This window comes from Microcaecilia unicolor, chromosome 3 (assembly GCF_901765095.1).
Source record: "Microcaecilia unicolor chromosome 3, aMicUni1.1, whole genome shotgun sequence".
Taxonomy (NCBI): Eukaryota; Metazoa; Chordata; class Amphibia; order Gymnophiona; family Siphonopidae; genus Microcaecilia; species Microcaecilia unicolor.
In genome coordinates, this window is record NC_044033.1 from 453,452,067 (window position 1) to 453,466,579 (window position 14,513).

A 14,513-nucleotide genomic window follows, 5' to 3' on the forward strand; every position below is an offset into this window, starting at 1 on the left:
CTTATTTATGCAGATACTTGTTTGAAGTCTTTGTAGAGTCTCTAAAGCTAAGATCTGGGTATTCAAAGGGGCCCACAGGCTAGTAGGATTTTTTGGATATTGTTAATTAATATACATGAGAGAGATTTGCATATAGTGGAGGTGACAGGCATGCAAATATCTCGCAGGCATATTCATTAGGGATATCCTGAAAACCCGACTGGCCTGTAGACCCCTAGGACAGATTTGGGTGTACGTGATATACTGTAATGCAGGATTTTACTGCTTGTAAAGTCCAGATCTAACGCAGAACCTAGTAGGGGCATTCGAAGCATTAGACTTTACTGACTATGTTTTCATATTGGTGTTAATGTGCAGGACTAATGTACTGTTAATGCAGAGACATGTAACAAGGCATATTTTCAAAGCACTTAGACTTAGAAAGTTCCATAATAACCTATGGAACTTTATCAGTCTAAATGCTTTGAAAAGGAGCCCTAATTGATTATGTTTCTTATGCCAAGTGCCTAGTTTTACTACAAAGGCGCGTTAAAGTGTCCTTACATTTGAAGCTTAGTAAAAGGACTCCTTCATGATGTCATCCTATTATGGCTTTGATATGGCTAGAGATTTGCAAAATTGAAAACAAGTGACTTTACTATGAACCATAGATATATGAAGATAATTATTTGCAAAGCAATATACAGAAAGAGACACTGAAAATGCATTGTACATAAAAGAAAATTTTAAATAATAATAATAATACAGTTCAGTGCCGTAGCGAGGGCGGCTGACACCCGGGGCGGGTCGCCGCTGCACACCCCCTCCCCGGGTGCAGCATGGCACCCCCCCTCGGCGTGCACACCCCCTCTGGCGCACACCCTCACCCGGAGCGCGATCTTACTTAGTTTAGAAGCGAGGGGCGGGCGGGAGGGCCGATCCGCCCCCAAGTCCACGTCGCTGGGAGCTGCGTCGACTCCATTGGTTCCTTGCTCTCTCTGCCCCGGAACAGGAAGTAACCTGTTCTGGGGCAGAGGGAGCAAGGAACCAACGGAGACGACACCCCCCCAGCTGCATTAAAGGGCTTTCTGGTATTTTCACAGTTACCAATTGGTAAATTGGGTGTTAAAGACTAAATTCTATAATATATCGTGCCTAATAAAATCGGTGCCAAAATGAAATTTGCCTAAGTGCATGCTATAAAGTAAGCCTAAATTTCTATGCGGTATATAGAATATGCTGAGTGCTGCTCTATGTGACAAAATTTAGTCACGGGTAGTTACGGTGTAAATGCCTATGTCTAAATTAGGCACAGACCGGGTGTATTCTATAGTAATGTGCATAGATTTTAGAAATGCCCATGATCCACCCATTCTATGTTCATGTCCAAACCCACTTTTCAACTGTGCGACTTAGAATTTACATGCACCACATTACAGAATATGTTTAAGACAGTTCTGCATGTAAATTCTAATTAATGCCAATTAGTGCCACTAAGTGGCTGTTAACATCCAATTGTCAGCACTGATTAGCTTGTTAAGCAATTAGCTTATGCGCATTGTTATAGAATATGTTTCTATTTCTGTGCGGAAATCTCAGTGTGATATATAGAATCCCGGGTAAATGTTTTTGAGTTGGGAGAGTATCATTGGCATAGAAGGCATCTGGAAGTTAACATGCTACACTTACTTTGTATTAATTATCAAACAGATGGGTCCTTTTACTAAGCCGCGATAGCTTTTCTAGGTCATGGTAGAAATCAGCTGGTGGTAATCATTGAGATGCTCATGGATATATAATGGGCGTCTCAGCATTTACCACCAGCTGATTTCTACTGTGAGCTAAAAATGCTACCGCGGCTTAGTAGAAGTCCCCCAGAGTTAACACAGGACCACTTACCATCTCCTTGAGGTTAGACTATAATAATTCTGTATACACAGGACTTCCATTGACACTCCTCAAACAGTACAAAATACAACTAATTGACTTCTCTGCTACACCTACAGATCAGATCGGTTCACCACTCTCCTACACTACTAACCCTGGCTTCCAACTTCAGCCAAGATTAAATTCAAAATTTTAAGATTAGCCCATAAATCTATCTACACTAGCATTCCCTCTAACTGGCCTCTTCTATTATACCTTACTTCTCCTTCTGCCTTCTGTGGTCCTCATACTACAATGTGCTTTTTTCATTCCTCCACTGCCCTCTGCATGTCTTGAGAATATACAACATTCAGCTTTCTCTTCTTGGACTCTTACCATCTGTTTTACAAATTGAATCCTCTTTTAGAAAATTCAAAGCAGCCCTCAAAATCCATCTTGTCATGAGGCCTTTGGTTAGCCATGTGGCACTGAGGAGGGCTGGTGGACATGGGACCTTTCTTTTTCTCTTGTTTGAAACCTTTCTTCTCTACCTCTTTTAGTTAATACAATGGTGTTCCTTTTCTTCCTTTTTTAGCTTCCCATTTTATGTAAACCGCTTTGTTTGATAACAAGAAATGCAGTATATCAAATAAAGATAATCATAACTATAACCATAACCATTTAATAAAAACCTAAATTGGTGATAAATTGGAACTTAGTTGGAGATCAGTACCAATTGTAAGCCACTGAACCAAAATTAGTTTTTTGGATAATATGAGCTATGCGAATAAATAAATATATTAATTAATTAATAATTGACATTAACAAGCACTGAATGGCATTAATTAGCACCGATGTGCATAACTGACTTATGCCCCTATTGTGTAAACTTAAATGCCTAAATTTTCTTGCGCACAACTGCAAAGCGGGCACTAATATTGGAGGGGAATTGGGCATGTCAGGGGCATTCTGACTATTTCCGTGCATTTATGCACTCAACTGCTGATTTTAGGCTCCAGCATTTAGACCAGCCATGGACATGGCGTAAGTGGCCATGTCTAAAGTTTGGCATATAACTTTAGAATTATGCTAGTATTCTAGAACAGGTTGGCATGCAACTCTGTCATTACAGAACACTGGCTTAGCAACCATTTTTGGGGTCTAAATGTTAGCACCATTTATAGCACTCCCCCTTATGGCAGTTATTTTAGAAGTGCTATTTGTGAGAAAGAAGGGAAAGAGAATGAAAAGGTGGAATAGGAAAGGCACAAGGGGGCTAGAGCATGCCAGAACCCCCTCCTATATCTTTACTGCCCCATCTCCCCCACACACTCTTACACCATCTTCCCTTTATTATTATCATATATACCACATACCCATACTCAAGCTAAGCCTACATTGACACTCTCCCCTGCAAGATGAACACACACACATTTTTTTATTTATTAAAATGTGCTACACTGCCTGGCTTTTCCAAGATCACAGAGGTTTATAATAAATATAAAACACATCATAGCAAGAAAGGAACTCTATTTAAAATAGGACAAACCTAAACCACTCACACACATATCTTAATGACATAAAAAAGATAAAAGAGAGACAAAAAGAATAAATAAATCATGCAGATAATTACTGATTGGCTTTTCAATCACTACTACTACTACTTAACATTTCTAAAGTGCTACTAGGGTTACGCAGCGCTGTACAATTTAACATGGAAGGACAGTCCCTGCTCAAGGAGCTTACAATCTAAAAGACAGGTGTACAATCTAAAGACAAGTGTACAATCTAAAAGACAGGTGTAAATCTAGAGACAAGTGTACAATCTAAAAGGCAAGTGTAGAGTCGATCTGATAGGGCTTACTATATTTCTCGAAAGGTTAGGTGCCGAAAGCAGCATTGAAGAGGTGAGTTTTAAGCAGAGTTTTGAAGATGTGTAGGGAGGGGGTTTGTCCATCAACCAGCAGGGGAGATAGAGAGCACTCAAACTTTCACAGTGCCCTCTTGGCCAGCTAGCCCCACTGCCTCTTCAGTATTTGATGCTTCCAAAGCAGTATGGAAAACCGCAATGGGAATCACAAGAGCTTTCCTCACAGCGAACGATGGCCCATCACAAGGGCATGAACTCATAAAGGAGGGAATGCACATCCTCCTGGAGGGAATAAACTCATCCTCCTTATTGTATAAGTGGAGGGGAACACACGCGCCTCCTGGAGGGAATCACCTGTAAAAGGTAAACCAAGTTCCAGAGTAAAATAAAATGGGCCTTTAATAATGTTTTAATTTTTTTTAAAGATTCTTCCATACAAACATCAACAGGAAGTTTATTCCACAGGGCGATTGCCACCCAGAAAAAAAGTACTTTCTTGGGTGGATTTTCAGAGAGAGGTTTAGCAAGTGGATAAATCACCATCTTATGGTTCATTAAAGATTTCAAAGTTCTACTAGGCGTACAAGGAACCATCATGGAACCTAAATAAGAAGGCATATTTTCATAGTAGACATGAGCTAGTACCAAAATTTTAAAATCTAATAAGAAAGGGGTAACCAATGATGATGTAAAAATAAAGGTGTAATATGATCAAACTTAGAAATATTTCCCAGAAGTCGAACTGTCACATTTTGCAGTATCTGCAAACAGTTCAGATTAGAAGATGATGTCTTAGCATAGACCACTTTTCTATAATAAATACAAGAAATCAAAAGTGCACGTATCAGAGTATGCAAGCTTGCTTCATTCAGTAAGTACTTAATATAATGCAATTTCCACAGCATATAACCACCTTTATTATACTATAAATCTGTTTGTCAAATCCAAGTTGATGTGTCCATTATTGTTTTGGGCTTACCTAGAAGAACAGGAACTAATGTTAGACATCAGAATGACCATTGATCCAGCATGCTGTCATTTTAGCAATATTCAAGATCAATCGGTGTTTCCCTAGCCATTCAGAGATGGCATCTACACAATTCTGAAAATTAGTGATATCAAAGTGAAACTTGTCTTGTTTTTTCAGGTGTTTGGAAATACATCACAATTGCTCATCCAATTTTTTCCCACTGCTTTTATATCTCTGCTCGAGTTCAAGATAGTCTGTTTCTGAAATTTGTGGTACTTAAGAATAAAAAGGATCAGACCCTATTTCTCATCAGAAACATTCAGACTATTGGTAAAATCATTAACATTATTCCAATTCAATTATTGTAATGCCATATATACTGGCCGTAAGGAGTACCTATTGAAAAAACTCCAAATAGCTCAAAACACTGCAGCCAGGTTCATATATAAAATCTCTCATTTTGAAAGTGCCTCCCCTTTATTAATCAAATTACACTGGCTTCCCATCAAAGCAAGAATCACCTTCAAATGATGTAACTTTATCTTTCAAATACTAAATGGCACAGTTCCAGACTATATGGTACCATTAATAAACTTACCTCAAAGAAACACTAAATATGAGGTAAGAAACTATCTTAGACTACACCTCCCAAATTGCAAAAATGTTATCTACAAATCTGTCCACTCTGCAGACTTCACTAACCTAGGAACCAAATGGTGGAACTCCTTACCACCCAAAATAAGAAATATACAGGAATATGCTAGATTCCGCAAAATCCTCAAATCGTTCCTATTCAAACAAACCCTCACAAAGAACAACCATATCTCAAACCATATCTCTGTTTACCATTAAACTTTCTCTTTGCTTCATGTACAATTTCTCATTCATAATAGATTTTCTAAATGTTAAACTTCCATAGTTATCCCAGTATGTTTATGATACTGTATTGTAAAATTGGAGTCTTACACCAAATTACTTTCTTATGCATTATTCTTTGTTATGTATCCTAAACTGTTTATTGTAAGCCACATTGAACTTGAACTTGTTTGGGATAATGTGGGCTATAAATGTCACAAATAAATAAATAAAAATAAAATATGGTTTAAACGTCATCTTAGGACCATGTTTTCCTTCCAGGCGGTTGTTACTTGGAATGAATTACCTGTTTCTGTCCACTTGAAATCAGATTATATGTGATTATGCAAGAAACTGAAAACATTCTTATTTGACATGTTTTAATGGTTTTCCTCTCCCAATTTTGTTTATTCTTTTCCTGTATTTATTTATTTATTTATTGCATTTGTACCCCACATTTTCCCACCTTTTTGCGGGTTCAGTGTGGCTTACAATACGTTGTGAAAACTGGAAGTACATTTTGTTACAGCTCAGTTATGGATTACATTATGAAGCGTTATGCGAGACAAGTCTTGTAGCAAGGAATATAACAATGGAAAAGATCATTGATACATTGGAAGGAAAGAACGGGAAACTAAAAGGGGCGATACATTGGAGGGAACCAGCGGGAAACAGGAGGGGCGGTATATAATAACAGGCAAGTATTTGGTATACATTTTCTGTGAGTAAGGTATGAGTGTGGTATATTGTTATAGGTGTTAGTCCTCACTTATATTGTAAACCACCTAGAACCTCCTGCTGGGACCAGTGCGGTCTATAAATCTTGCATTAGATTTGATTAGATCATCTGCATAGCAATAAATGCTAATTCCATAGTCCTGCATCAAAGTAATCATAGGACTTAAAAACATATTCACATACACTCTTGAAGCAACTATAACACATACATATATGAGAACATTAGAGTGAATGTGCATTTGTGAGATGGTGTGAGTGAGTTAGGAAAAGAAAAGAGAAAATTTGACCATCTGCTAATCCATGTCAATCTGAAAGGGGGAGGGGATGTTTCTGACCTCCTTACCCCTTGATCCTAAAATTAAGCAGGCAAACTAGGCCTAGAGGGGAATTTCAGTAGCCAGCTACACAAATCTATAATTATTGGCAAACATATACTGCTTAGCTTGATTTGATTTATTATATTTTATATTCTGCTTTTAGCAAGCAAACAAATCAAACTAGAGATCAATAAAATATTTCAAGCATCATAAAATTACAATACATATTTCATTCTAACAATTCCCCATATACGTGTATAAAGAGGAATGTTCTCTGCTGATATCAAAAGCAAAAGTAATTTGATTAATCCCTCACAGCTAGGAGGACTTTATTCTCTGAGGCAAAACTGGAAAGAAAGTCCTCATAGCATCAATAGAGCCCAAAAAAGAAGTTGTTCCAGCTTAGAATTAAGTACAATATTTGAGCTGCACCACCTTGCATGCACAACACTTTCCACCTGCCACTGTCATACAGTACCTTCTTCCAGCAGAGCCAGTCATGTGTCACTGGAACTCATGTCAATATGTTTTTTTCCCTTTGAGTTTTAGATTTTGCAAATTGCTTTTTCTCATAGACCTGTCACTGACATTTCATGCCAATCTCCATTAGAACCTTAGTTTTATAGTTTATTGTAAATTTGATATACCATTCTTAATAAACATGTCAGAACAGTTCACAAAAGAACTCAAATTGCCAGTAGTTGAAAGTATCTAGGCATTCATACCAAATATAGAAGCAGCTATTAACAAAATATTTCTTTAACATATTTATAGACAGCTTAAATCAAAGTGGTTTACAAACCTCCCCCCCCCAAAAAAAAAAACAAAACATACAAAACAAATTACAGGCAGCACCAACAATAAAATACTTAGAAAGCATATACTGCCATACATGTCTCATATCCATGACTTGCATCAGAACTGCACCACTGTAACAGCCATCTTTACATAAATGTTTCCACAAACAGAGGTCTTTAATAACCACTTAAACTGCAACATTTCAGAACACAATCTCAGCAGGCCTTTTAAAGCATTCTATAGCTGTACCTAGCCACAGAAAAAGCAGCAGATCTAGTCTCACAATATCTTGTGTGGGACACCACATCAGATGGCAAACGCATTGTCATCTCAGACCTCAAACTCCTAACAGGGATGATATACAACAAAACTGTCTTCCAAATACTTTGGTGTTGATCTATAAATAGTTTGATGTGCATAATAAAGAACTTTAAACTGCATTCTACTCTGCACTGGCAACCAGTATAACTGTCTCAAAATTGGAGTAATATGTGTTACCCAAGTTACAACTGTTACCAACCTAGAACATACGAACATCTAGCCCAGTATCCTGCATCCAGAAGGCTAATCATGGTCACAAGTACCTGGCAGAAACTCAATTGGTACCAACATTTCATGCTTCCAATCCTAGAGCAAAGACTAGTTTCCCCCATGTCCATCTCAATAACAGACTATGGACTTTTCCTCCAGGAACTTGTCCAAACCTTTTTTAAAACCCAGATATGCTAACTATCGTTACCACATCCTCCGACGATGAGTTCCAGAGCTTAATTATTCTATGAGTAAAAAAAAATATTTCCTCCTATTTGCTTTAAAAGTATTCCCATGCAATTTCATTGAGTATCCCCTGGTCTTGGTACATTTTGAATGAGTGGAAAATCGATTCACCTCCACCCGCTTCACATCACTCAGGATTTTGTAGACCTGTATCATATCCCCCCCTCAGCCGTCTTTTTTCCAAGCGGAGAGACCTAACCTCTTTATCATTCCTTCATATGGAAGCAGTTATTTCCCCTCTATCATTTTGGTTGCTCTTCTTTTAACCTTTTCTAATTCTGCTATATCTTTTTTGTGATACGGTGACCAGAACTGAACCAAGCAGCAGCATTTTGAATTAACTGCAATGCAACGACCACAGTCTTTACCATTCCAAGATAAACAGTTCCTTTTACTAAGCCACAGGAATGCTAATGTGCGGGTAGCATGGACCAAATTGGCAATACCTCCAGGCTAGTGCACACACGCAGTGGTAATTCTTAGTTTGTTGCATGCTGAATCCCGCAGTAGAAAATAATTTTTTATTTTCTACCACAGGGAGCATTCACAGCAATAATCGGCAGTTGGCATGCGCTTTATGGTTACTGCATGGATAGCATATGAGCCCTTACTGCTAGGTCAATGGGTGGTGATATGGGCTCAGGCCATAAATAGGAGCATGCTAGTTTTAATTTCAGCGCACACCCATTTCCCGGCTCATTAAAAATGCCCCTTTTCTCAGCCATGGTACAAAATGGTCCAGTGCATGCCCAAAACAAGTGCCCACACTGCCACAGGCCACCTTTTACAATGGCTTAGTAAAAGGAACCCAAAGAGCATTGCAGTAGTCCAATCGTGACGGCACCACAAATATTATAGGGCAGCAACATTGGTTTAAGTCTGAACAACAATCAAAACTGAGAAAAACAAGTCTGGATCACATTTTTTACCTGATCTTTCATTGACAGAAAAGAATCTAATAAAACACCTAGGGGTCCTTTTACAAAAGGGGTGTAACAGCCTACGCGCATCCAGCGCACACCAAATTGGCACTACTGCCTAGCTACTGCATGCTAGGGTGGTAATTCTGAATTTGGTGCATGCCAAAAACACGCAGTAGACATATTTTCTATTTTCTACAATGTGGCACTTACCTGGTGATAAACAGCAGTGGGAGCACACTGCAGTCCTAACACCCGAGTAGTGCATGAGACATTACTGCTAAGTCAATGGATGGCAGTAAGGTCTCAAACAAATGGATGTACGCTCATTTTTAATTTGCCGCACGTCCATTTTCTGGTCCCTTAAAAAAAGGCCCTTTTTCTAGGATGTGGTAAAAACTGTCCCAGTGCACGCCGAAAAGATATGCTCGTACTCCTGCTATTCCAGTGGTAATCAGGCAGCAGCGCACGCTAACCGGTAGTACCAGGTTAACGCAGGAGTCCTTAACGCCCTTAACGTCACCTCAGTGGATGGTATTAAGTGCTCCCCCTCATATGGTACATGAAATCTTACCACATAGCCATGCCATTTGTTTGGCCTTTTTTACCCAATGCAGTAAAAAGGGCATAGCGCGCGGCAAAAATGGCCCCTGTCACTAGTGCAGGGCCCTTTATACCGCAGCTTGGTAAAAAGACCTCTAAATAATAAATAAAATTATAAAGAGATAAACTATGCATTCATTAAATTAAAGGCAAGCACATTATTCATACTACTACTACTACTACTACTATTTAGCATTTCTATAGTGCTACAAGGCGTACACAGCGCTGCACAAACACAGAAGAAAGACAGTCCCTGCTCAAAGAGCTTACAATCTAATAGACAAAAAATAAAGTAAGCAAATCAAATCAATTAATGTGTACAAGAAGGAGGAGAGGAGGGTAGGTGGAGGCGAGTGGTTACAAGTGGTTACGAGTCAAAAGCAATGTTAAAGAGGTGGGCTTTCAGTCTAGATTTAAAGGTGGCCAAGGATGGGGCAAGACGTAGGGGCTCAGGAAGTTTATTCCAGGCGTAGGGAGCAGCGAGACAGAAGGCACGAAGTATGGAGTTGGCAGTAGTGGAGAAGGGAACAGATAAGAAGGATTTATCCATGGAGCGGAGTGCACAGGAAGGGGTGTAGGGAAGGACGAGTGTGGAGAGATACTGGGGAGCAGCAGAGTGAGTACATTTATAGGTTAGTAGAAGAAGTTTGAAAAGGATGCGAATACGGATAGGGAGCCAGTGAAGCAACTTGAGGAGAGGGGTAGTATGAGTAAAGTGACCCTGGCGGAAGACGAGACGGGCAGCAGAGTTTTGAACCGATTGGAGAGGGGAGAGGTGACTAAGCGGGAGGCCAGCAAGAAGCAGATTGCAGTAGTCTAAACAAGAGGTGACAAGGGTGTGGATGAGGGTTTTGGTAGAGTGCTCGGAAAGAAAGGGGCAGATTTTACGGATGTTGACATACACTTTTGATCAAGAGCCATTTCATTCAAAGATAAAATCATACATACCATCTTTGTATCGTAGTCATTCCTTCCCTAAATCTAAACTGTCATTTGATTGAAAGCCAGTATGTAAAAATGAGTTTTCAAGGATGTTCTGAACCTTTTATGCTCAGGTTCATCTCCAAGAGATTCAGAGAGGTTATTTCAAAGTGTTGGAGCTCACAAAAAAAAAAAAGTTTCCTTTATTTTTGGTGCTTAGTCCATGGTAGACATCAGAGGACTTTGAGCTCCTGGTCAGGGACTTTTCAAAATCAAATCATTTGAATTTGTAGTTTTTTTGTTTTTTTTTGTTTGTTTTGCTTTTCTGAATACTGTATATCCTTAAAGAAAGCGACACTGGTTTTAAGAAGTGCACCCAGTGTAATTGGATCATATCCATCAAGGATACTCATAACTGCCTAGGATCTGACCATGATCCCTCTCACTGTAAATTATGGGGGGGGGGGGGAATTCTCTAAAGGGGTGCCTAGTTTTAGGTGCCAAGAAGGTATCCATTTGAAGCCTATTCTATAAAGGAAAGTAAACACCTACTTTCTTTCATAGAATGCTAGAGTAACAGGTCAAATACTGTATATGCTATATTAGAGGTGAAAGCACTCACACCAGCCATAGCAAATGCTAAAAAAGTGTTGCATAAATTATATTATGCTATAATTTATATATGTACAGTATACCTCACATATGCTCCACCCATGTGTATGCCTACCTTCAAAGTACACACCTTTGCATTTAGGTGACATTATAGAATAGTATGTAGCTGAAATACTGAAATTTGCATGCATATGTAAATACATATCTGTGTGCTGGTCATGTATATGTGCTCCTGGCACCCTCTTTAAAAGCCTCACATTCAGAGATGTCCAAGAGAGATTCTTGTAGTCATGAGAAGCATAAATAAATCTTTGGAGCTCATAAATCCAGTCCATTAATATCATCTTTGGCCAAGAGTTGAAGTTCTAGGCATAAATTTTGTTTTAAAATTTCCTTGTGTATGTAGTGTAAATTATGAGGGTAGAAGTTCTTTTGATACCAAATAGCTATTGAACTTATATGCTAAGGAAGAATTAAAGGTTGAAGTATAATTCTCAGAGGCTACTTACTGTTGGTCAGGCTGGGTTTGCTGGTAGACTGATGTGCTTTGAAGTTTTTTTCTTTTTCTTTTGTACATTTTTTCTGATCTTGGCTGGATATGTTACCTTATTATTGTGGATGATGTATGGGTTTTTTTTTCTTTTTCCTGATATTATTGCATTTTGGTGTAATTCTTTTTGTTTATTTGAAAACATTTTCTTTTTCACAATGTTATAATTTTTTGTGATGTACTTAATGTAAATTAGAAAAATAAAAATAATAAAAAAGAGATCTACAAAAATTAGAAGAATAGTCAAATGTTTGACAGTTAACATTTAATGCAAAGATGTGTGCTTGGGGTGTAGAACTCCAAAAGAGCAGTATGTGCTATGGGGTGAAAGATTAACACGCACAGATCAAGAGAAATATCTTGGGGAGATAATGTCTAAGGATCTCAAGGCGATAAAACAATGTAACAAGGTGGTGGCTGTTGCCCAAGGAATTCTAGGCTGCATAGAGAGAGACATAACCAGCAGATGAAATGAGTTGTTGATATCCCTATACAAGTTGTTGGTGAGGCCCCACTTGGAGTACTATGTCCAGTTTTGCAGGCCATATCTCTTCAATGATATAAAAATGAGGCGGTTCAGAGGAAGGTGACAAAAATGGTAGCCTTTGTGCCATAAGACCTATGAGAAGAGACTGGAAGACTTCCAGAGTTGAATCTGCATACAGTAGAGAAAAGGAGAAAGAGAGGAGATATGATACAGGCATTTAAGTAGTTGAAATATATTAATATACAAGCAAATCTCTTCCAGGGATATAGAGGCAGTTGAACTTGAGCACATGATTGGAGGTTGCAGGGAGGTAGATTTACGAGTAACATCATAAAATACTTTTTCACAGAAAGGGAACTGAATGCCTGGAAGGGTGTTCAAAAACGGTGAACAAAATGAAAAATGCCTAGGATAGACACAGGGAATGCATAAACAGAAAGAGGTTGGAAACATGACACGACCATTGAGGTGTTATGTTGGGCAAGAGTAAGGGGAACTAAAGACGAAGGTAGACAGAATTCTACGGTCTGTGTCTCGCAAATGGTAAATGACTGAAAAATATTCACCAAATCTAGCATTGGGGAACTAGGCCAATGCCAGACAGACTTCTACAAATGGCAAAAGACAGGTGAAGCTTTGGCAATTCCAGTGTTTGTTGTCACGTGCTGCAAGTGAGACTTGATAACCACTGTTTATCAAGGGAAATAAGTATTTGATCCCCCACCAACCAGTAAGAGATCTGGCCCCTACAGACCAGGTAGATGCTCCAAATCAACTCGTTACCTGCATGACAGACAGCTGTCGGCAATGGTCACCTGTATGAAAGACACCTGTCCACAGACTCAGTGAATCAGTCAGACTCTAACCTCTACAAAATGGCCAAGAGCAAGGAGCTGTCTAAGGATGTCAGGGACAAGATCATACACCTGCACAAGGCTGGAATGGGCTACAAAACCATCAGTAAGACGCTGGGCGAGAAGGAGACAACTGTTGGTGCCATAGTAAGAAAATGGAAGAAGTACAAAATGACTGTCAATCGACAAAGATCTGGGGCTCCACGCAAAATCTCACCTCGTGGGGTATCCTTGATCATAAGGAAGGTTAGAAATCAGCCTACAACTACAAGGGGGGAACTTGTCAATGATCTCAAGGCAGCTGGGACCACTGTCACCACGAAAACCATTGGTAACACATTACGACATAACGGATTGCAATCCTGCAGTGCCCGCAAGGTCCCCCTGCTCCGGAAGGCACATGTGACGGCCCGTCTGAAGTTTGCCAGTGAACACCTGGATGATGCCGAGAGTGATTGGGAGAAGGTGCTGTGGTCAGATGAGACAAAAATTGAGCTCTTTGGCATGAACTCAACTCGCCGTGTTTGGAGGAAGAGAAATGCTGCCTATGACCCAAAGAACACCGTCCCCACTGTCAAGCATGGAGGTGGAAATGTTATGTTTTGGGGGTGTTTCTCTGCTAAGGGCACAGGACTACTTCACCGCATCAATGGGAGAATGGATGGGGCCATGTACCGTACAATTCTGAGTGACAACCTCCTTCCCTCCGCCAGGGCCTTAAAAATGGGTCGTGGCTGGGTCTTCCAGCACGACAATGACCCAAAACATACAGCCAAGGCAACAAAGGAGTGGCTCAGGAAGAAGCACATTAGGGTCATGGAGTGGCCTAGCCAGTCACCAGACCTTAATCCCATTGAAAACTTATGGAGGGAGCTGAAGCTGCGAGTTGCCAAGCGACAGCCCAGAACTCTTAATGATTTAGAGATGATCTGCAAAGAGGAGTGGACCAAAATTCCTCCTGACATGTGTGCAAACCTCATCATCAACTACAGAAGACGTCTGACCGCTGTGCTTGCCAACAAGGGTTTTGCCACCAAGTATTAGGTCTTGTTTGCCAGAGGGATTAAATACTTATTTCCCTCTGCAGAATGCAAATAAATTCATATACTTTCCACAATGTGATTTTCCGGATTTAATTTGTGATGTGCTATCTCTCACTGTTACCAATAACCTACCCTTCAATTATGGGCTGCTCATGTCTTTGTCAGTGGGCAAACTTACAAAATCAGCAAGGGATCAAATACTTATTTCCAGCACTGTATGTCTGGGTACTGGCATTGAATATCCAGTGCTAAGAGAATCTCTCTCTCCCCCCCCCCCCCCATACCAATTCCAGTCCCACTCCAGATCTCTTTCCCCTTCCTTCCCAATCACCAAAGCACATCACGACCCCCCC

The 14,513-nt window shown here is 39.8% G+C and overlaps 1 protein-coding gene across 1 annotated transcript in view; it reads right to left on the reverse strand.

Moving 5' to 3' along the window:
- Positions 1-14,513, reverse strand: part of CSMD1 (CUB and Sushi multiple domains 1) — a 2,896,277-nt gene that overhangs the window by 1,233,891 nt on the left and 1,647,873 nt on the right. The gene's annotated exons all lie outside the window — the stretch shown is intronic.